Genomic DNA, 22,619 nt, shown 5'->3' on the forward strand with positions numbered 1-22,619 from the left:
GGTCCTTCACTTTGGCCACAACAAGCCCAGGCAACACTACAGGCTTGGCAGAGCGGCCAGAAGACTGCATGGAAGAATTTGACCTACAGGTGTTGGTCAGTGCTCAGCTAAACATGAGCCAGCTGCATGCCCAGGTGGCCAAGAAGGTCAATGGCATCCTGGCTTCTATCAGAAATAGTACTGCCAGATGGAAAAGGTAAATCCTCTGTACTCAGCACAGGTGAGGCTGCACCTCAACTACTGGGCCCTGTGTTGAGCTCAAGAAATACATTGAGGCCCTGAAACATGTCCAGAAAAGGATAACAAAGCTGGTGAGGGATCTGGAGTACAAGCATTATGAGAAATGGCTGAGGGAACTGGGATTGGTGAGCCTGGAGACCCTTAGATCTCTGCAGCTACCTGAAAAGAGATTGTATAATGTGGAGGTCAGCCTTTTCTCCCATGTAACTGGCAGTAGGATAAGAGGGAATGGCCTCAAGTTGCACCAGGTGAAGTTCAGGTAGGATATAAAGAAACAATTCTTCTCCAAAAGAGTGGTCAGCTGCTGCTGGAGTGGGCTGCCTAGGGAGATGGTTGAGTCACTGTTCCTGGAAGCATTCAATAAATGTTTAGATGCTGTAACTAAGGTTTAGTGGGAAAATACTGGTGGTAGGTGGACAGCTGGACTGGATCATCTTGGAGGTCTTTTCCAACCTTGGATATTCTATGATTCTATGAAAACAGAATGATGATGCTAAATACTGAGACAGTTTTCATCTTTTTTATAATGACATGAAGCTACTCTAAGTACAACTACTACCATTACTCCTGATGTGAAATAAATAAAAGGAAAAGACCTGCCATTGTAAATATGAGATCTGTAGTGTTCTGTTTTAAACAGATTAGAAGGATAAATCCCAAACAAATAAACAGCAATATTTCCTTCCACAACAGCACAAAACATCAAAACCAAATTGGAAATTAATGTCCTCCTTTAGGTTATCAACAGAGATTATTTTATGTTACTTTTGTATGCCTCATACACAAAATATGTAAATTCAATACCTCCTGCCATCTGGGATTCTAAACACATCTTGGGCCCATTACCTTAAGCAAGGTGCAGAGCACAGACTTTGGCTGCAGACTGCATACGAGAGGATCTAAATCATGTAAATGAATATGTGGAAAAATGGAGACACTGCCAGAAAAATATTCCTGCTGGACCTTATTTCCAAAGCCTTACAGAAAGCACTGAAAGGAAACTATGCACTACAAAAATTCTCACATCTGAGTCTGGATACAACTGGCAATATTACTTCTCAGTAAAGCAATACTAATGCCGCCTGAAGGTACAGTTTAGCCCAATATCTTGTCAACTTGTTAGCACCAAACTGATGAATACATAAAATTCATGTCTCTTATGTCTTGCTACACACATACTTAAAGATTTCATGGAATATTAAGGATTGTTTCATTATTTTTTTAGTAATTCATCAATAGCTAAGGTGAAGTAACAGCTGCAGTCAAGATGTAGAGCTGATACACACTTCTCAGTTTTATAGCTTTGTAACTTGGTCAATGGCCACAGTCCATAATTTCATACACTGAACATTAACTACTGCGTGAAAGCTCAGGCTTGTACAGCTATTTCAAGACAATGCTTATCTTCGTTGTCACCTTCTAGCTTGCAGAAATTCTCAGCAGTGTCTGACAGATGTGTGACTACATGGGGCTTTTTTCTTCATTTTCCTCAGTGCGACCCTTCTTCAAAACCTAAAATGCTTGAAGTGGAAGTAGTCCAAACTAAAATTACAGGAAAAGGAATTAGTCATTGGATTTTATATGTGAAATTCTGCCACAATATGTAATAACACTGGACTGAAAATTCCGTATTCTTCTTGCAGTTAGGTAATGTAATGCTTACTTTGGATATAAAAAGTACACGTATGCTTCCCATGAATTATGTATCTTGGCATGCTATTCTAAAAGGACCATTATTACCATTAACCAAACATGTAAGATCTTGTTATTGGTAAAACACATGAATTATTGCTACAGTCAGATTAAAGTTTACATCTTGACTCTAAATGAAAAATTTTCTTTAGAAATTACAAGTTAAATCATGTAGAATGACACAGAGAACCATGGACAGAAAGGCAGGTGATTCACAAAACACCCATCCCTCAGTAAGTTCAGTTACAGTTCATCATATCATGCCAGATCCTGCCTCAATAATCTATTCTTGCACTGCACATGGAACAAGGAGCTTTGAAGCAACCTCTTGCGTTAATTTTGCATGAAAACACCATCTGGTCCTCAACAACTATGTAGTCTATGGATCTGTTACAGCCTAGATATGGTCAACATGATATTGAAAGGTCAAAAAAGGGCCTAATTATATGCCTTAGTACTTATAGGCCGCAGTCACTGGAGCATGAACGTAATCACTCAGGCCAAACAAGAGTTATTTATAATTTTAATTACCAGTGAATCAGACATGTCTTAAACAGTGGCTGCATGTAAAAGAATTATATGATTGCTGCTCAAAGTAACTGTCTTTTCTTGTTTGTGTCTAAAATAACCCCTTGAGATATTCTCCATTAATTTCCTGTTGATATGTTTAGAATCCATCAATCTTCTCAACCAATGCCTACTAGCGTATTCAAAGTACTGTACAATTACACACAGAAAAAAACTTTAAGTTATAATTGTATCATTGAGTTTGGGAAAAACCAAGAATTCCAAACCTGAGATACATCAGACTAAGGCTGACTGAACAATTCCACTCGCCCCCTTGCATTTGCAACACACTACAATGACCTTTTATCAAGTCTCTTTGCTTCTTCCATTGAACATGGTGGATAACTTGAAGAAAAAATACCCATAACTAAAGAAAACCTCACTTCATCCACTTACAAAGATAAAAAAAAAAAACCTGAAAAGCTTATACAACTTCATCACCTGCCTCAGAAACTAGATAATGCTATGTAAAACACTCAAATTGCTTTTCTACCCCTTCACATGGTCACTAGTTCCTTTTTTTTCTTTTTTTTCTTTTTTTTTTTTTTTCCTGAATGTATTTGACTTGAGACTTAGGGTTTGATTTACAAAAGTTTGTATACAGTTTGTGATTGGAGCACTTTCAAAAGTGCCCTCGATGAAAATGCAGCTTTCAACATATGACGTGCTGGTTGTCAGTAAATATTCTAAAGCGGATGCCCTGGGCATCTTACATTTAAGTATTTAAGAATAAAATCAGAGCGGTATTTCCCAGCTCTTCTGGAACTACCCTTGTAAGCTCTGTCTCTTCTTCCTACTCATCTGCAACTTCCAACAGTTTTCCTTGCCTTCTGGACACACTGTGCTTCCCCACTTCACCCCTATCAACGACACCTAGCCACCAGGACAGAACACAGCTCAGAGGCTTGGGAAAATGAACAGGGCTGTAGCTGCAGCAAAAGATGACCTCTGGAGCACAAGTCACTGCTGGAGGCATGACTATGTTGGGAAAATCATGCTGTAATCATCAACAAAAGCCTATGAGAAAGATGTTAATTCAGGGTAAGATATAAGCAGTAGGCACAAAGATAAAAACTTCACTCTAGTAGATGAAGTACCATGTGCAAATATATTTGTATGAACTATAAAAGAAACATGAGTTAATAGAATTTAAAATTTAAAATCGTGATTCCTAAAATAATAAAGATAAATAATCCACTACTATTTCTCTGAGAAAATAAATAAGTAAATAGAATCCCTGTTCTTTTAAATACCCTCATCACATGGGATAACACATAGCAGAGTTCAATCTGTTTTGGTCTTCAGTCACTACTATATGTTACTGTACCTGTCAATTTGTTGTGTGTAATTCAAATTCAAAGATCTGAGAGATCCATGCTTTGGAGATTTACAAAGAAAGATCTCAGTCTCTGTCCTGAGGATTGCTGGGGTTTTGTCCCTCCAAACCTCAGCTGGGTGATGACAGGGAGTGAAACTGTGTCAGATCAGCTTCCTGGGGAGCATTCCATCTGTACTGGCAGCACAGCTGCCCTCTCCGAGCACAACTGTCCTCTACATCTGCCCTCTGCCAGGTCTCTGATGTGACCCAACTGCACTTCAGGCAGTGTTCTGTGAACAGAGTGCAAGTGTTCCTGCTTGATGCCTATGTTTCTGACTGCTTAAAGTACTATCTTTATCCATCCAAGGTTCTCAAGGGCCCCCCTGTAGCTTCAATCAGAGAAATTAAGATCTACAGTTTAGCAAGTCACACGCACTCACATTTAACTGATATGAACTTCACGAAGACTGACATAGTTAAAAAGTAATAAAGTGCCAAGTATTTTTGTTGAACTGGGGCATTAACAGGGAGAACGCCCCTAATACTCAGCTACAGTAGTTCTGTTTGCCTCTGTGTTATATTCATTTGCACATTTTGCAACAGCTGACCCCAGAAGTTACAGCCCCAGTGTGGAAAAAACCTACACGGGGTGTGCAGTGTGGATCAGATGTGCTGCAGTACATTGAGACATCAAGAAAACTCCATTGTCTCAGACACTCCATCACCAGTTTCATTCTTCAGTTCTGTTCCCTCACTCTCTGCTCCTACAGTTCTATCTCCTCTCAGAAGAGCAGTAGGGATGATATGTGCTCAGATTAGGTGTGGCTGCCAATACAGGTCCCAACAACTGCAGCCAACACATACAGCCAACACTGGAGTCACGATGCACCACTGAATATACTTGCTCCACAGCACAGACACAGTCAATCCCAGTACACATACATAGTCTGTAAAGTAGGCTTCCAATAATAATAAATGATTAGAATTCCAATATAAATAACAGGAAAACCAGATTTGTGAGTGAAAATCAGTTTCAGTACTGAATGTGCAAATCAAAAGACTTCTGACCAAGCTTACAACCACCTCATGCTGCCATTGTTAGCAACCATTTAAGCACGCATAGGTTAATGCAGATTTCTCCCAAGTTTATAGATAATTAGATACAAAAAGAACAGTCAGTTGTGTAGTCAAAGCAGCTAGAATAAAATGCAGAACTAGAACCAAAGACAAAGATAATTATTAAACAGAAAAAGGTAATAAATTGGATCATTTACTTCCATATTTATGCTTTCAGTCGTTAATCAAATCCATTTCCATTTCTAATTTTACAATTTTTCTTTTCTTTTGACCTTTAATAAAATGTTTCAATTGATCAAGGTAATAAAAATGTGAGTTATATGAGCTGGCACAGACAAAGAAAGACTGTAGAGTAATCTGTGTTCCAGATATAACAAGGAAAATGCCTGTGATTAAGTACAGGGTAAGAGAATTTGGAAAAAATAATTAAAAAATCCAAGCATTATATACCTCTCTGAAGACTTTCACAAGGAGGGTTTGTTGTTGTAGTTGATGATGATGATTTAAACCATTAACAACCAAAATAAAGCGCCTGTGGGACAGTAGCTGTCTTCATTTGACATGCACAACCTATCTGCTCGTTAATATAATCTTTTTAAAGCACATACAATAGCATTTTCATCTCTGCCGGACCTTCATTTCAGACATATCCCAAACACTGAATTGTTTCATAACATAATCACTTAAAATTGTTTCCAGGGTTTTCTGAGTATCAGCACAGAACTGTATCAGGAGAATCAAAGTCTGCAAGCCTGTCCACCAGTAATATTATTTGTTTCAATAGATTTCCTTTGAATAGCAGGTATTGATTTTCTACATCAGAACTCTTATGCAAAAGAACAGTAAAAGAGAAATTATATTTTGTATTTTTTTTTCCTCCATCCCATCAAGGAACACTGCTGAAGGGTAACAATAATCATCAGAGATTTTAAAGTCTGAGCTGAACAGATTGACTGTTTAGGAGTTCTGGGAAAAATACATCATTTTTTCCCTTTTCTTCTTTTAAAAGAGTTCTTACAACACGGCAATGTCACTTCTACCAGAAAGCATGTTTTCTTCCTTGGACATAGACAATTAGTTTAAACGTGTTACTCCATTACTGTCTGGCCTCAGGTACCTTTATTCCTCAAAGCACTCCTCACAGAGTTCAGGTAAGAAAGGCATCATGGAGGAAAAAAAAAAGATAAAATAAAGCAAATGAAACCAAAAGCATGCAGTCTGCACTGGGGGACTGGTAGAAAGAAGACACTGAACTTTGGGAGAAGAGATGGAGGTCAGAGCGTGGTTAAGAGGTAAGAAAAGGAGCTGAGCAAGTACAGAAGATTGGGAAAGCAACAGAAAGGCTGCAGGAGCATTTGGGAGAGGTGACAAAGGGATCTTTACCAGAAAAATAAATTTAAATATATTCAGCACTTCAGAAGACTTTTCAGTTCTTACATATGGATATTTTTTTCTGGAGAAATGCATGACAGGTGGTTCAACAGGTTTTCTTACTCCTCCTTCAACAGCCACGGACTGACATAGCTATCAACAGTCGTGACAGTCTAAGGAGACTTACATTCCACAGTTAGCTAAGCTCTTGAACATCTCTCAAGTAATAACTGCATTTTCTTTTTAAATCATACAATGATAATTTTGGTCCACTGTTAGTTACATTTACATCAACATATTTTAATTAGTCAAGAGATGTGTAGCAAAAGTTACCATTCCAGTATAGTTACAGAATTGCCATCACCATTCAGTTGATTCAGGGTAAAGTAACCCTGCTGGTAATTACTGCTGCAGGATCACTCAACTAAGGGCACACAAGGTAACACACTTCCTTCCACTCTGCCTACACTTGGGATTAGGTATGTCCAATACAAGATGCAGGGCTCCATAAAGAACAAGCAGTGACATTTTACTGCTAGGCTGCTGATGCCAGAGAAGGAATTCAGATTTCAGAGTGCGATGTCTGCGATGCATGAAGGAACGCAGCATTTCAGAGTGGGATTCAAAACAACCAGCACTCTAAAGTCCCAAAAAAATAGGAACTCACAGAACATCTTGCATGCCAAAACTGGTACATTTATTCTGCCAGGCATACAAGTGCCAACACACAGAGTATCAGACCTTCTCCTGAGGGCAGACTTTTGCAACTTCTCTCTGTGAGATCTGATAAGGGTTCCTGGCTTTTTTTTTTGTTCTTGTTTTGGGGTGTTGCTTTTATTTTTATTTTTAAATCTGTTTCATTTCACATCCCACCACAACACACACAGGTTAGGGTGTAGGAGGTCAGGCTCAATACCTTTCTTACCAAACAAAGCTCAAGTCCATGCTTCCCAGCTCCAAGGACAATGCCTTGCCTCCAGGGTGCATGTAAAGCTACAGTGAAATTCCTGCAATTCTCCTGCTAAACTTTCTACGTAGAAAGGAATACTGACCAAAAGAAAAAGCATGAGAAAGAATGAGCACAACTGGCCATCTATGAAAACAGGGTACTTTGCCTCCAGGTTCTCACACGATGCTAGCAGATCCTGAGTGTATTTGGGATAGTTTCCGCCCTAGTGGCAGTTTCTGAGAAGGGAGAAGAGAGGCTCTTTTCTAACGCTGCCCAACACATGTCCTACCCCACTATCTCAATCACTCAGTTGTTCTAGCAGTTGCGTTGCATCATTGTCCACATCCTGCAAATTTCTGGATTTCTTTTATAATTACTTTCATATATTTTTCTACCTTAGATCTCCGCTTTTTTAGCACTAATGCATTCTAGTTTGCATCGTTTGCTAAGGAGGGTGGTTTCCCCTCAGAATGAAACTCACACCTTTGTGCCTGAAGAGCCAAGAAGTGACAAAGAACACCAGTTGACTAGGAGATAACTAAGATAAAAATGTAACCCCCAGATTAAACAAAATCCAACTAAAACTTTTGATTACTGCAGCGTGCTGGAATATCAGCACCAGTTGCTGAAGGCTATGGACTAATAAAAGAATATTCAAACAAAAAGCATATTAACTCCAAGTGCACATTTTTATTTAATTAGAGGTAAAATAGAAGGAACAGTAATAGGTCAATAATAATGACTTATTACTTCCTTTATGTGGCACATTTACAATAAATGGTAATTTACCATTAGAGAGACATATTAAATTTTTTTTTTTTTTTCTGCTAAAGAAATTAACATTAGTCATGTTGAGAAAGAGAAGACTCTCCATTGCCAGCATGAGGATTTGCATTCAGCAAGGCAGTCTGCGGATATTACAGACCCCATTCCCCTTCAGCAATGCAGGAAGAATTAAAGCATAACCATGTATGACATCATTCCAGCTGTAGCCGATGGGCTACAGATCGTTTCATCCGTGCTATTTGAAAAACATTCTACTTTCCAGTCATTAGACTTGCTAAATGGATTCACCTGCCATACCATTGGAATCATTAAAAAAAGAAAAAAATATATATCTTTGGCATACAAGAGCCTTGCTTTAATTTAGTCTCATGGCTGATGCTCTACTACTATAAATTCTCTAAAATAACTAAAAAAAAAACCACACACATTTTTCACTTACTCCATAGGAAAATAAAAAAAAACCCTGCATTTCCTGCTTTTATTTTTGCTCCAGGCTTATTTCAAAGTTTCTGATTAACTATCACCAGAAACTTATACAACACGTCTTCCTAGACAAAACTAGTCATTACACTGCACTGTGCTTTAGTATTTGTAAGTAACCGCCTGTGACCCTGCTACATAGAAAGCAGATCAGTTTACTGATTTGAAGTCTACTGGCAACTTCTTTAGTTTATTCAACAGCAAAACGGCTGCTGTTTAACACTGCTTCCAATCATAGGAAAGTATTGCACAATTTTAGCATTTATTATGACTGCACTCAACTTCAGACTCATTTAAAAGCTTCAAACCTACAGGTGGGATTTTTAAAGCTGCCGTTAGATCATTAATTCCTAATTGGGAACCCCAGCCCTCTAGGAAAGCTTGGAAAATCTCATCATAAGAAAGAAAAATCTATATTCTATTTCCTAATACCCTGGCTAGCAACAGAGTCACACCAAGGCAAAACATTTAGCAACTGGATGAAGACTGATGTGATCGTGAAAGGAAAAAAAAAGGAAGAAACCTTATATCTGGGTTTTAATACTGTGATTCCTGCTCCGCAAGAGGAGGGAAAGGAACCAGACTGACAAAGGAGGGAGGAAGAGAGAGAATATTCACAAAACAAACAAATTAGGATCCAAAGCTTCACATATCTCTTGAAAACAGAGCAGATTCAACTTCACTGTGCATGGTTTGGGAGTATTGTTGGAGTAAGTTTAAAACCACATGACCTAGATGGCAAAGAACATCTTAAGAGATTATTAAACTACTACACACAAAGCACAACATTAAAAATAAAAAGAATTAATTATTACTGTTGTAGATGCTAACGAGGCTGAACCTTGTAGTACAAGCATATAGGCGGTAGAGGGGCTTTTTCAGGATGTGACGGTGATAGTAATCCAGCCTCTTCCGTCTCAAACCCTGTGAGGTACATTGGCGCGCATTTCAAACGTGCCCTAGGGGGCGTAGACGAAGTAGTAAGGTATATAAGGTATTGATTACTCCTAATAAACACCATTTTGCCACGTTTCTTGATGAGTCACGGTGGTCTTTTGGCTCTGGCAGAGGTTTCGCAAGAAGCTGGGAAATTGGGGGTTTCCGAGTCACGGCAACATATTACTAAAAATACACCTCCATGTATTTGAAATTCAGCAGACAGCAATTTAAAAAATGAAGTTAAATATCAATACCTAACTCTGTTGCGCTGAAGATGTTATAAGTCCTAGTTACACGTGAGATTAACAAATTTCTTTCAGGATATTCATCAGCCCCAGTGACCGAATGAAACTGAGAGATAATTACATTAACTCTGAGACAACAACGGGAAAAGAAATGCAGTAAAACATTTGGGAGTATCTTACCAATTTATGATTGCAAATGATTTGAAACACACCTCTCCAACCACAACAGGATGGGGCAGGAAAGCACTAATCTAACGTAGACCATTCCTACTCTAATTAACAGGCATTTAAACAATCATATTTTCTAGGAGATGGGGAAAAAAAGAAGCACAACCCACTCTCAGTGAAGACTTTAAGTATTAATTTCTCTGAGTTTCCTGAATTCTGGAACAGCTGTAGAATTCAGTAATAATTACTTTGTGAAGCCCTTGAAAAGTAAATATCCTTAACCACCTCAAACAAGAAAAGGGATTTCAATACTTATCTCAATACTTATTTCAATACTTCATGCTAAAAAAATATTTATTTTTGAGGTCCAGGTAAATCAGCATAATCAGAAGGAACCCTTATGGTTCAGCCTATTTGTTATACCTGATAATCTGAGACCTGCAGGACAGCTTAAGGTCCTGTAGTGCACACTGCCCAAATAGCTGGCAGATCAATTTTTCCAGTATCTCCCTTGTGCAGGAGCTTGGGCAATACAGAGAAGAGAAAGCGTAAACTGGACAGCTGAAATTCCTGAGTAAGCCAGAAACGGGTTTTAAACACACACAGCTCTCTTGGTGGCTTTGTCCAAAGAGCTACTTTGGATTCAATTAATTCTGCTTTCTCCACAATTCAAGCTGTAGCAACTCAGTAATGCTAAGACTCACCACACTGGGACATTCTTCAAATACTTCTGCTTAATAAAATGCATTTATGACATTTTTTCTTCTGGTCTATCAATAGCTGGTAACATTCTTGTTTTTCCTTTAAAAAGTATTGCTTCCATAATATGTTTGAAATTCTAAAGGTAACTTTTTTTTTTTTTTTTTTTTTTTCAAATGATCCCTAGTGTTGATTTCACTAGGAATCTTTTTTGTTACAAAAAACAACAGCACACACAACTAGTTACAAACATCACTTGGATCCCAAACTTCCATAAAAGATAGTGTAAGCAGCATTTGTGCTAGAGCAAAAACTGTGCTTTTTGGAAGGCGAGCAGCAATGGACAGCATCTGATCAGCAGGTTATCTTCCCTGTTCTAGAACTGCAATGTTTGAGTTGTGAACAAAATGGGTATGGCCTCTGCTATAATCCTGAGCAGGAGCACTGTACACTGAGGAGTTAGTGGTCCAAGTGACAGTTAACCTGAGAAGAGCTGGGTCTGTGCTTCCTCTAAACATGACCTTCAGGCTGGGACATGCTGTGCACATCCCTTGGCCTCAGGATAAATGTCACTGGCTAAGGGCAAGAGAGGAGCAGCTCCCAGCTGGTACCAGTGATTACACCACTGCATGGCCTTGTCTGTATCTGGAAGTACAGCAAGAAACTCTCACGTGATCATACTTTCTTTTGATAGAAAGAATGATTAATGGAGCCATTTTCTTGTTAGACAAACCTGCACAGCTTGAATGACCAAAGTGCAGTAACCCTTTCTAAAGATAGGTCTGCATGATGTGCTGCACAACAATCAGAGTCCCATTGGATGCTGCACAGCTCAGGGTTCCTGCTATTTAAAGGGATGCAAGATCACTCATGCTACTCTCTCCTTTATTTTGGTGACGCACTGAACAGGTTGCCCAAGGAGGTTGTGGATGCTCCATCCCTGGAGGCATTCAAGGCCAGGCTGGGTGTGGCAATTGGCAGCCTGGTCTGGTGGTTGGCGACCCTGCACACAGCGGGGGGTTGGAACTGGGTGAGCATTGCAGTCCTTTTCAACCCAGGCCATTCTATGATTCTATAAACAACTAGATACAAATTGAGAACTAGAGCGAGGAATTGCATTCTTATTACTGGTCCTGAATGTCAGCAGTTACTCACAAAATATGGAACTAAATCATTGTTTTCTAGTAAAATAGATACACTACTGCAGACAGATAGACCTCAGAACACTTCAAATCAAAAAAGGCAGGCACTCTCAGAACAATAATGGGGTGTTAATTCACCATAGTGTAAAATATTAAACCATCTGAGACACAGCCATATTAGAGCAAGCTGTTAAATAGATGAGATTGTAACTAGAAGATGAAGTAGCCCACAGCCTGCTGCAGATATGCAAACTTGCGCCAGTGCTGATCCACATGCAAGATGCTCCACAGCCTGGGCTTTGTCAATCTGTACAGGAAATGGTTTTACTCTGTCATTTGTAAAACATGATTTTAGAGGAAAAGGGAGGAATGAAACACCATCACACACTGCATCAGTGATAAGAGAGGCAAAGCCACACCTCCTTTTCTGCTGTTTATGCACTATGTGGCACAGGGGGCTATAAAGGATCAGAGTCCACAGAAGAGCATGTATCTGCTTCTCAGTCCTAAAGCTTAAGCTATGCCACACCACCCCAAGCAGTTCTGTGAACATATACCATTTTCCAGAGATAAATAGGCAATTGAAATCTGAAGGTCCATGACCATGCATTTTTTGTATACAAAGTGCTGTAATCTTGTAATCAATACGCTACTTAACACAAAGGGAGTGCAGCCCTTGGGGGAGGGGATGAGCTCTGTGGGTGCTTAGTTCAGGTGACAAGGTTTACTGCTGTCTTTCTGCTTTGTGGAAATAAAGATGGCATTAAAATGGCTGCACAGTTTTATCTGATAGTCACAGTGTCTTGGATTCATCAAAAGCAACCACAGTAAAGAGCAAGTAAGGTGATGCTTGAAAACATTGCATAAGCATACCTAGTGGTTCACATACCCATGTCACCTGGTTCTAGAAGGAAGCTGCCACCACACTTAACCACAGCACTGACAGTAATTTTTGAAAAGAAATATCAGGGAGACCAGGAAAATAGAAAAAAGACAACATAGCATTGCTTGGCAAAAGTAGAAAGACGGGTATGCTCTTGCTAATTTCAATTATGGAAGCATCATTGAATATGAGACACATTCATAGACTTTCAAGCTTGAAAAGAACCCAGGGAAGAAGCAGGACTTACTGGATACCACTGGTTTACAGGGACTATTTTAAGCCTAATTACATGAGTAATGCATTTTCTTGAACTGATGAGGTTACGTTCACCTAACATAGCATTTTAGTTTCATTTTTGTTTTTCAGCAAAGCCTCCAGTATTAACATCTCCTTTACATCTACTTAGACAAGAGGTACTAGAAGTCTACACCTAGCTACATCCAACTGGGAACAAAGAGTGACTTGGAGTCATTATACATCTAGAAATTGTGCATTTAAACAAGCTGCTATCCTCCTCCCTTCTTATCATAGCAAGTGGAAGGAGACAGAACAATGAATTACAGAGATCATAGCTCTAGCACTGGATAGCAACCAACTTGAAGAAGGGTATTAAACACAGAAATTGTCTCCTGTGGCAATAGGAGGCTTGCCCTGTTGGTTTTAGTTAGCATTTTCATTTGTGATTAGGACTACAGTGTGAAAAAAAAAAAAAATACTCGTGATCTTTACAGCTGGTAACAATTCAGCATAAATGGCAAAAATGTATGAGATTACAAAATTTGAAGAAACTAGGTAAATTAGAATCACATGCAAAGTTAATACATGTGGCAAATGTAATCCAAAGCACAGATGGAAGAAGTGAACAAGAGGCACAGAAAGAAAGCTAACTGTCAAGGAACAACATTTCCACTTGAGCTCTTCCAAGTCACATTAGCAAAGTTCAAGAACTTTTTTGATGTTGACCAACCTTTCTCCTGCCAGAGGCTGCTGCCTTCTAGCAGAAGAGGCAAAACAAGTGATGTACCTGTTCTTCAGTTTCCAGTTCAGAGCCAGGCACATTATAATGTAAACCACTATTGATTTCAGTTCACTTTAATACCCTGGACTGAACTGTGGTGGTGAAGGGCTCCAATTCATAACTCCTGTCAGATTTAGCTGCCACAGTGAAATCCACAGAGGCTTTGAATAAGAGACCTTAGAAATCATTTCAAAGTGAAACATGATTCAAATAGGCAGGTACAATTTGAGGATACATACACCAAATCACAAGGTAAATTATCAACTAGCACTTCTTCTAAGATGGACAGAGACAGTTTAATTGAATGGACAGCACAATGAACCAGAAGCTCAGACACAGCGTTAGAAAACTGCTAACCTAGTGTCAGGGGAGAAATGGAACTGAGGCAATCAGCAACCATACAAGCACCTTCCATGTTTTGGGTGCTTGTTCTGACCCCTGTATAGCAATACAGCAGCCCTTTGGGGAACTAGTTGTCATCAATTCTCCCAACCCCCAGAAGTAACCCCATCTACTGAGGCCAGTGCTCCACCCCCACAGGACATCCCCCTGACAGCCGTGCTGCATGTCACAGCTGGGCAAGGTTACCAAAGGCAGTATTGCTAATGAACCTGTGACATGCAGACACTGCACAAACTACTTGGGGATTCTTTGGCACTTTGCCTTTTTCCTCTGTTTTTGCATCCCAAGCTTACATCTGTTCAGACCATAGCCTTCTATCTACACCCACCCTCCAAACTGCAATGATTCAACTCCTTGTCTGAGGCCAAGCGTTTAACAACCAAAACCACATAGCAATTCATAAATACATAGAAGTCTTATGATTTAAATATCTGCACCATACAAGCTCATTTATGGAAAAAATGAATCAGGCTTATTCTTTCTTTCTACAGACAAAAGTCCACGACCTAGACATCCAGGCCAGAAGTAGCTCTTTAACTACTGACATCTTTGATACAAAATTAACTCTACCTCAAGTCACTGGAAGAGAAACAGAATAATTACACTAGATTAATTTTTTTGCAACAGCCTTCCTTCTAAATATAAAGATACCTTACCTTGAATATTTCGTTTTGAAGAACTAGGCAGACGCCTCCTGCAGATGGCCCATGAGTAATGCTCCTCTCAGACAGGAAAAGCTGATGATTTAGCTGCCTTTTTGCATGGGGAAGACTTACTGTCACAACCACCTCAAATGACAAGAGCGTCCCATTGTCATTCATGTTGCTTTTTGGCATTCTGAAAACCTTCCCCAGCATCACAGGAGTAACTAGAAACAGCCTTCACTTCTCCCCAGGCCTAGGCTGCCGCTGTGATTTAAGATACCGAATCAAAACTAAAACAACACAATCGAAAGGAGACAACAGGGAGTCATAACCTCATTGGGCTTGCATTTACTTTTGCACAGACTAAATTTTTGGCAGGCAGGCACTGCTGTCATACACACAGAGATACTTGTATGGAACAAATGCACCCAAGTACTTCTTTCGTGCCATTACGTCTGTGAGTTTTGGAAAGGCGTGCTGCAGCAAACGCATACATACAGGAGACCTGGGACACACCCACTTCATAGCCCTGGGAACCCAGCAGTTCACCAGGGCAGTATCAGAAAAAGAGATATTTACAGTGACAAACTGACACTGCCGAGGCAAATACTAACAAAGGAAAGTCAGAGCAGGGCCCAGAGGGCTCTGAATCTCCTACAGGTATTTTAGAGTAAACCTATGATCTCTAGTATCAAAAGCCACTGGAAGATCAGTAAGAATCTAAATTGTCAACGTGCCAGAATCCACCTACTATAAAACAGAAGGTCACTACAAATCCTCATTAAAGCTGTCTCACCGCTTTGGCCTGATTGAAATGTTTCAAAGAGTTTATTATTATCATGAAAGCAAGGGCAGCAGTTGCCCTGCCACAACCTGTCTCCAGGACCTTTGCTAGGAAAGGGAGATTTGAAACAGGGTGGAAACCTGAGAAATTGCCAGTAGACAGCAAAGGGCTGCTTAATCAGCTGCTCCAATCTCCAGCAAAGAAGAAACTCTTACAGATGCCAAAGAGGTGTTAATGATAGATATTGTAAAAGAGAACTGCCACAGTATATCTTCCAAGGACTGCTACAAAAGCCTGGCTGGCAAAAGATCAAGAAAATAGCTTGCGAGTGCAGTGCCATATCTATAATAGAAGTGCAATGTGACAGGTTTAAAATCCATAAGCTATGCTGAAGTACAAAGTTCAGAATCCCAGTGACCCAGCTGGAAGTGAAGATGTAGAAAGCCTTGCCATTTAACCACCACAAGAAGAGACCCAAAACCATCCTATCTCTTTCCTCTCCGCTAGACCTTGCACTGGGAACCCCAGCAGCCTGCATTGCTTCACCATAACCAGTTGGTTTCCACGCTCACACTTCAGAGACTTCAGCAGATGTTAACTTTAGAAAACACTGAACTGCTAACAGAAAGCTAACAGCAAAAATACAGCAGAAGAATGCCAAGCTCAGGCAGAGGCTTAAAACAATGGGACATGTTAGCAGCTGCTCAGGCAAAAGAAACACCAGCTGAGAGTCTCTGGACTTTGAGGCAATGTTTTCAGTAGGCATTGTGGCCATCTGCTTACAGAAGTATAGTGACTTCTTAACAACCCCTCTGATCACCCACTGTTGTTCTCTGGTTCTTTTTTGCTCACCTCATTTGTTTTGGTTCTCTTTCTCCCCTGCACAGCCAGAAAGACTTTCTGTTTAAAGTTGTTTACAAAATCAAAGAATGGTTTGGGTTGGAAGGGACCTTTAAGATCATTTAGATCCAATTCCCTGCCATAGACAGGGACACCTCCCTCTAGACCAGGCTGCTCACAGCCCCATCCAGCCTGGCCTTGAGTGCTTCCAGGGAGGGAGCACCCACAACCATGTACATAAATCTCATTTAAGGTTTTCTCTTAACTGAAGTTACATCTCGTTTGGCAGAGAGTTTATGTCTCCTTTGTAATACAATATATTCTATGCCAGACATTTACACAGAAACATTTAAGGGAAAGCAGTTAGAAAATGGAAAATACACATAGCTATAAATACCTGCTGTTAGCCACACTCTATCTACAGCTTCGTTTCTTTTGATTTTTAGACCTCAGTTTTGCCCCAGATCAGCAAGAGGCAAAGCAGGAGACAGCTTAAAATGCATCAGTGGAGGTAAAGTCCAGAATCAAGCCTCACACCTATGGTTAAAGAAAGATGGTATCTTGATAGTAGTTCTCCTTCTAGGTCAGAAGACAGAAGGAAAATGTGGAAATGTTTTCAATGACTCTTTCAGTTCCAGTAATGTCACATCCCCCTCCAAACTCTAGTGAAACAAAAAGCTCCCCAAAATTCACAACCCTCCCAAACCCAAAAGATGACAAAGAAGCACTATTTTGTTACTGCCCTTTGAGTTAAATCTGTAAAGAATCAGTGTTTGTTTATATCTTTGGCGATCCTTTTCCCACTATCTTATTCTGCTCTTTCTCCAGTATGGCTCTGCCAGTTCCAGACAAGAGAAAGCAACAACCTCCTTCCTAGTAGCATTTCAGTTGAGCCAAGGTTAGACTAAATTTCTTTGTACTAAACTTTTTATTTAGAATCAAATATTTGTAATAATGGCTGGATGTCAACACAATCCTACGGGAAAACAATTGGAAAAGGAGCGCATGTTCAGACTCAAGACCTGAGGAACAGACTAGGCAGAGCATGGTAAACTCTCAAAAGGAGAAATGGTTCATGGAAGAGCTGATGTGACAACGAATGTGAAAGAAACAAGAAGCTTTACATGGACAATAACACCATGCTTCTCACTTTGTGCCCCAAACTTCTCATTGTTGCACAAGCCATACACATAAATGAAACAAATACAGAAAAGCCATCATCTACCTCCTCGATGCCAACCCCATCTGAAAAGCAAGCTATTATCCTGCCCTGTCCACACCATATAGTTACAATTCAGCCCACACAGGAAAACATTTCACCTTCCCTCCTCAAAAGACTTATCGTCCTTCTTTGAGAGATAAACACAGACAAGATAGCACACATTGGTTCTGCTACCAAAAAGTGCTCAGATGTGAGACAGTACGATAAAACATTTCCAGTTTTAAAAAGTAGCAAAGAAAAAAAAAACAAACCAAAAACATTCCAGTAGAATTTCTGTCATCCTTGCATGAATATATGCATGTTTTGATAAGCAAGATAAAGAAGATCAACTTACGCTCTAGGCAGAATGTATTTTCACTTGTCCATAAATTGCAAGCCAAACTTGAGCACAGACATTGCTTGCCTGGAAGCTTACCAAACACATTTTTCTTGAAGTAGCAAAGTACATCAATAATCTTCCTCCAAGTCTTTTATTTCTCACTTGGTAGTAATTACTTTACTTACACTGCATCACCATTTCATCTTTGTAAAGATACATGCAGTCCCAAAACAAGCTCTTCAGCACATTTTTCAGCCAATTCTGAATGTAAGTCTCAAAAAATTCAGCTGTGCTTCTAATACACTTGATCAAATATACTCGATGTTCTGATTTCTGGACTCAGATGTAAACAACAATAACAGTGTGAACACCTCACCTGTATGTTTGCAACTGAGAACAAATGTTCAGGCTGACCCTACCATCTCCTGACTGCTTTACAAGTAGCTCAGTGCCCTCATTTGCACAGAATCATAAGGCAAATAATTAAACATCTCCACTAAGAAGGGAAAATATGCTTCTCTGCCAGCAGGAAGTAATACAGAGCTACCATTACACAACAAACAGCAGGAACATTTTGCTACAACATTAAAAAAAAAAGTGCTACTAGGAGTGCTGTACGGTGACAATAATGAAAAGATAGCAGTAAATATCCAAAAGGTTATTTACAGGAAAAACTCACCCATATGGAAGTCTTCGGTCTGCTGGGAAATGCAGAGGCAACCTCCACCAGGGAGCAGTCTCCAAGAGATGCTGCCTTAGTGGTGGTCAGCCCTTAAATGAGGTCTAGAGGAGGTGGAGTCAAGCTTCACCCCTTCCTGGAGCACAGTTAAATTACTCTCACCTGTGCTCCCACAGCTGACCCAACACTTGCCTCAGCTGATTAATCAGAGGTTCAGGCTATGATTACCAATTTCCCATACAACTGCCTATGGCCACGTGAATGAAACACTTAAGCATCAGTGCTTAAAATGAACAAAGGAGCAAAGAAAACACAGTAATATCAGTAACAATTCAACATCCTTCCTCCAACAACATAACAGTATCAGACACCACAAACAGATATATATAAAAAACCGTCCAACCTGACCTGAGCAATTAAATGGCAGCCAAACTATGGTGAAAATCTCATCGTAATCTCAACACTTAAATGCTGAATTATAAGCACGCAAGTTTCTCTTTTAAGAACTTAAGAACTCTTGGACATGAGTTGGGTTCTTCTGTGCTCCACCAATGAATGAGGTGGCCTACGATAGCTCAAAAAGGCTCAAAGAAAGAAAGTTAGAATGTAGGGAGAATAAGGAGAAACCTGATAAGGAATACTCTGTCTCAGAGATAGAGCCAAGCAGCAGTGAGAGCCACATGATGCTGATAACAGGTATTTTCAACCTCAGGTCAAGGATACTTGCTATATGCTCTTGTCAATACACTGTTAACCATGATTGATTTGATCCAGTGACAGATAATCTATTATGCACTCATACTCCAACCCCACTAAATCAAAGATAGTTTGTTTAGCAGAACAAAATGACACAAAATAGGAGAAAGCACAGAGACAAATTAGTAGCTTTCTTTTCATCCAACTTATCTTTCTACAATAGAAGGAAACTAACAGAGCAAAAACTGTAGCAAGACACTAATTAAAATCTTTATAGAGGACGTAGGGGAGGAAAAGGAGAATACTCCAAATAAAAACACAGATGGAAGAGAAGCAATACAAGTCCTAGTGAAATGTCAGAGTTACAAATAGACTAAATATAAAGAACAGAGGGGGGAAAAGTAAACCAGAGTCAAGCTGTGTGGATATATTTATACAAACCCTTGGGGTGAGGGAACAGGACCGGGCTCATTGTTCACCATCAGCTACTGTAAAAGGGGGAAAAATAGATCCTCTCAGAGTACTAATTAGCATAGCTTGCATGCTTGTCTGCTATTTCCTGGGACAGGCCTGCAGCACCCGCTTTATTCTCTTTCATATTCTTTCCTTGTTTGATGCCAATATCTCTGCACAGACAAGATGTTTGGAAACAGTATCCTCTTGCTATGTTTGTCCTAAAACGAATATTCTAAGGCGTACCTCGTGCCATCACAATCCACCTATATGAAAAGTGAGTGCATTCAGCCTCTTTTATCATTCACACTTATCCTAGCGTTCAGTAACCTGTGCTAGTAACAAGCAATACATTTCTGTGAAGCAAACGGTCTCCATTACTGTCATTCAGATACCCTTTGGTGGTTACAATGACTGGAGACAAATGGACTGAACAAATATATATATATATATATATATAAGATATATATATATAAATAGAAGAGGACATAAATAAACCAAAAAAAAAAAAAAAAAGGAAAAAAACAAAAAACAAAAACAGGAACCCTGCATTAAGTTGAACACTTAACACTCTGCTGAATAACATCCCCTCCTGACACCCGCCTGTTATCATACAGGTTGTGAAATAGCAGCTAGTTGCCCTGCAACAGGTAAAGCATGCCAGGTAAAACCCCAAAGGACTGCAAAGATAGCTGCAGTGTGCAGCGTAGCATGGCCCCAAATCAGAAGAGCTGCACAGGCTCTCCACCCACTCCAACACCCACAGGACAAGAGGGATGTGCCACCATTAATCTATCTCAGAGCAGGGCTTTCCTTGGTAAAGTGAGCAACACCTTACACAGCTGCACAAGCCCATTTCTGGCCATAGGAAGCACTGGGTTGCTATGCAAGGGCGTGAAGGGTTGTTAAATACAATCTCCCCCTCAGGCCTTTTCTTTTAAAGGCCTACATGGCATGGGCCAAAGCTGATTTCCTCATCCAGCCATATCAAACAATAATAGCTCAGCCACACACAGAAGCTGTGGAATATCTGACAAGGACAAAAACTTCTTTGAGAACAGTGAAATATTCACTTGGAGATGTTCATACCCCACTTCATTAATACGGGCCACCCAGCACTGCAGAGTAAATAAATGCTATTTTCCATTACATTGTGCAAGCAGAGCATACGTGACTTCAACTCAGGTGTTTCCACCAAAACTGAGCAGGCTGCAGATAGTTTGGTGCTTCCTCATCTTTATTATTCCCTTCCTTCAGAGAACACACATAGACTTTTTCTTGTACACTAGAGCTGCGTACACAGTTTCTCCTCAAGCTTTGCAAAGCATTATGAAAGCAAAGGACAAAAATTAAAGCCCTCAGGAGCACAACCGAAGGTGACCTATTTCACTTAGGTGAAGCCAGCAGCATCAAATTGATTTCAGCTTTAAACGCATTGCCAATTTGAAAAACTTAACAAACACAGACTTCTTTTCATTCTATTCATATACACCATTAAGAAGTAATGCTTACAGACTCCTTCTGGCCTCCACGGCATCTCCGGCAGGCAAAGCCCAGCACTCTTGTATAGGCTGAACTACAGAAATGCTCCCAAGAAGCACATGTGGATCTGCAGCACACAACCCACGCCTGGGGCCACCTGCACCTTCAGGCCTTACTTCTCCAGAAAGACTGCCTGCCAAATAAACCTAATTGCTGTGTGTTTCTCTGCATGCGGAGGAGATAAGGAACTCACACTTGAAATGCATCTAGGTTATGGTGCAGTGGAGCTGTGCATCTCCACCTGCACTCCCTCAGCCTTCTGGAAGCACAGTTTACCCCTCAGGTGAGGCACCGAGCAGACTTACAGAGCAGAGCAGCTATGTATGCACGTGGGAACAACTACAATACACGTTCGGGAGAGTTCAGAAACGTAACTAGCAAGTCAGGAAAAGCCCTCTGAGATACAGGAACGGGAGACGCCAACATTCGAAGACATTGCTAACGCAACGACGCACAACTTACCTGTGAGAGGAGGCGGTCGGTAGAAACGGCGAGAAACGGGACATCGCGGTCGCTACAACGTGCCAGCTCCCGGCACAGCATGGGAGTCCATCTGGAACCTCATCATCCTTCCTCCAGGGCACCGCCCTGCCCCTCAGCCCGCCTCCCGTGGTGCCGAGGCGGGGCCGCGGTCCGTGGCTGCGCAGCCCAGCCCTGCCCTGCCCGGCTCACCTGAGCTCCGCGGGCCGCCCCCCCCTCAGTGCTGCCGGGGGGGACCGGGGGGCGGCGGCGGCTGCCGGCACCGAGGCGCCACCCAGCGGCGGCGGTGGGAACCCCGCGTACAACATCGAACCGTCTCTCTTGAACACCTGCAGGGGAGGTGCCTCCACCACTGCTGCCTGGGCAGCCCATTGCAACACCGGAGACGAAATTCTTCCAGCTGTCCAACCTGAATCTCTCTCCTCTGGTGCAACTTGAGGCCTTGGGACACGCTGCTGTTACAATTAGAAAAAAACAGCTAGTTAAATGAGAAGGGTTATTTAAATGCTGTGTCTGTCTGTGCTAGAAGGAGCGTGGCATGGCAGAGCCTCCCTGTTCACTACAAGGCAGTTAAAATAAGGATTTGTTCTGGCTCCTCACAGTAGCTTCTTTTTGTTGTTGTTTTACAAGTTTTCTTTTAAAAGCCTCTTTCCTCTAAGCTGTTATCATAGGCTGCTCTTCTGTATTTTCTATGTGAGTTTTAGATATCAGCGTAAGGCAAAAAATCTATAACGATCATTATTTTGTATCTTAAGGACTGTGAAAGAAGGGTCTGGTGTCACATTATTGAGTTCTAAGCATTCCTGGCATTTCATGTATGCTGTTAAAAAATAAAAATACTGGAGTGGAAAATACTATTTCCCAGTATTTTCAGTAATACTTGTGTGTAATATGCTGGTAGAATTCAGCTGTTTTCTCCCTTGATAAGACAAACGTTTCAGAAATGCAAGAGTACATTTGTTGTGTTCTTACCAACACTGTCTA

The 22,619-nt window shown here is 40.6% G+C and overlaps 1 protein-coding gene across 5 annotated transcripts in view; it reads right to left on the reverse strand.

Annotated features, from left to right (window-relative positions):
* The window catches only part of MPPED2 (metallophosphoesterase domain containing 2), a 166,892-nt gene extending 145,100 nt beyond the window's left edge, over window positions 1-21,792 (reverse strand). For 4 of the 5 annotated variants that reach the window (XM_072338930.1, XM_072338934.1, XM_072338929.1 and 1 more), the window contains exon 1: window positions 21,618-21,792. The gene's annotated coding sequence lies outside the window, so the exon portion shown is untranslated. Of the gene's footprint in view, window positions 1-18,464; window positions 18,550-21,617 lie in introns of those variants that run through there. The other variant, XM_072338931.1, reaches the window with a different exon arrangement.
* Window positions 21,793-22,619: the final 827 nt, after the last annotated feature.

The sequence above is a fragment of the Excalfactoria chinensis genome, chromosome 5 (genome assembly GCF_039878825.1).
Source record: "Excalfactoria chinensis isolate bCotChi1 chromosome 5, bCotChi1.hap2, whole genome shotgun sequence".
NCBI lineage: Eukaryota > Metazoa > Chordata > Aves > Galliformes > Phasianidae > Excalfactoria > Excalfactoria chinensis.